This window comes from Cebus imitator, unplaced genomic scaffold (assembly GCF_001604975.1).
Source record: "Cebus imitator isolate Cc_AM_T3 unplaced genomic scaffold, Cebus_imitator-1.0 Scaffold93, whole genome shotgun sequence".
In the NCBI taxonomy this organism is placed as follows: domain Eukaryota; kingdom Metazoa; phylum Chordata; class Mammalia; order Primates; family Cebidae; genus Cebus; species Cebus imitator.
Window position 1 is genome coordinate 5,034,638 of NW_016107408.1, and position 1,152 is coordinate 5,035,789.

Here is a 1,152-nt window from a genome sequence, read left to right on the forward strand (position 1 = left end):
GTGCAGCTGCCTACGGCCACACGCAGTGGGGCTCAGAGAATACCTGTGCCTGTAGCCAGACCCCTCTGCCCATCCCGCAGGCTCCCATTTGCCGGCAGTTTGTCTCCGTATCAGCAGGGTGAGCACGCCCTTCACCCCATTCAAGGACTTCACTGGAAAACAAGGCAGTTATGCACTCAGAATGACTTGCATGTTCTCAGCTGGGGAAGACTTGGCAATGTCTAGAGACAGTTTTGATTGTCATTACTTGAGCTCCCAGCATCTAGTAGGTAGAAGCCAGGGATGCTGCTAAACATCCTACAGTGCACGGGGCAGCCCCAACAACACAGAGTTGCCCAGATAAAACGTCCATAGTGGCCGGCGCGGTGGCTCACGCCTGTAATCCCAGCACTTTGGAAGGCTAAGGTGGGCGGATTGCCTGAGCTCGGGAGTCCAAGACCAGCCTGAGCAACACGGTGAAACCACGTCTCTGCTAAAATATAAAAAATTAGCCGGGAATGGCAGTGGGCACCTGTAGTCCCAGCTACTCAGGAGGTTAAGGCAGGAGTATGGCTTGAACCCGGGAGGCAGAAGTTGCAGTGAGCCAAGATCGCGCCAATGCACTTAAGCGTGGGCAACAGAGTGAGACTCCATCTCCAAAGGGAAAAAAAGTCAATAGTGCCGAGGTGAGAGAACCTGTTTTCAACTGACTCTGGCCTCCTGTCACAGGTCTGGCCTCCTTCTCTGTCTCTCCCTCAGCCTCCACCTGGGCACTTTCTAGCACCCTCCCAGTCCAGCCCCAGCTGGAGCAGCTCCCAGCCCTCTCTCAACACTACCCACTGTGGGCTGACTCTCAGTGGTGACCCCCAGTGCCTTGGTCTCTTCCTCTGCCCAACATTGGCTGTTCCCTGATATTGCCATCTCACTCCCAGGCTGCAGACCATCCTTCCACAGCCCCCCCAGCCCTGACTTCAGCCTCTTCTATCTACACCCCACCCTCTCCCATTCATCTCTGAGGCCATCTGTCCTCCAGACCCTGTTCCCAGAACCCCCCCCAGCTCCAACCCCCTCCCCCCAATTTTTCTCTCTCCCAATGGATTATCCTCAGGTTCACCATTTCTAAACATCACAGAACGAAGTAAACTTTGTTTGAGCTAGCCAAGGTCACATTCA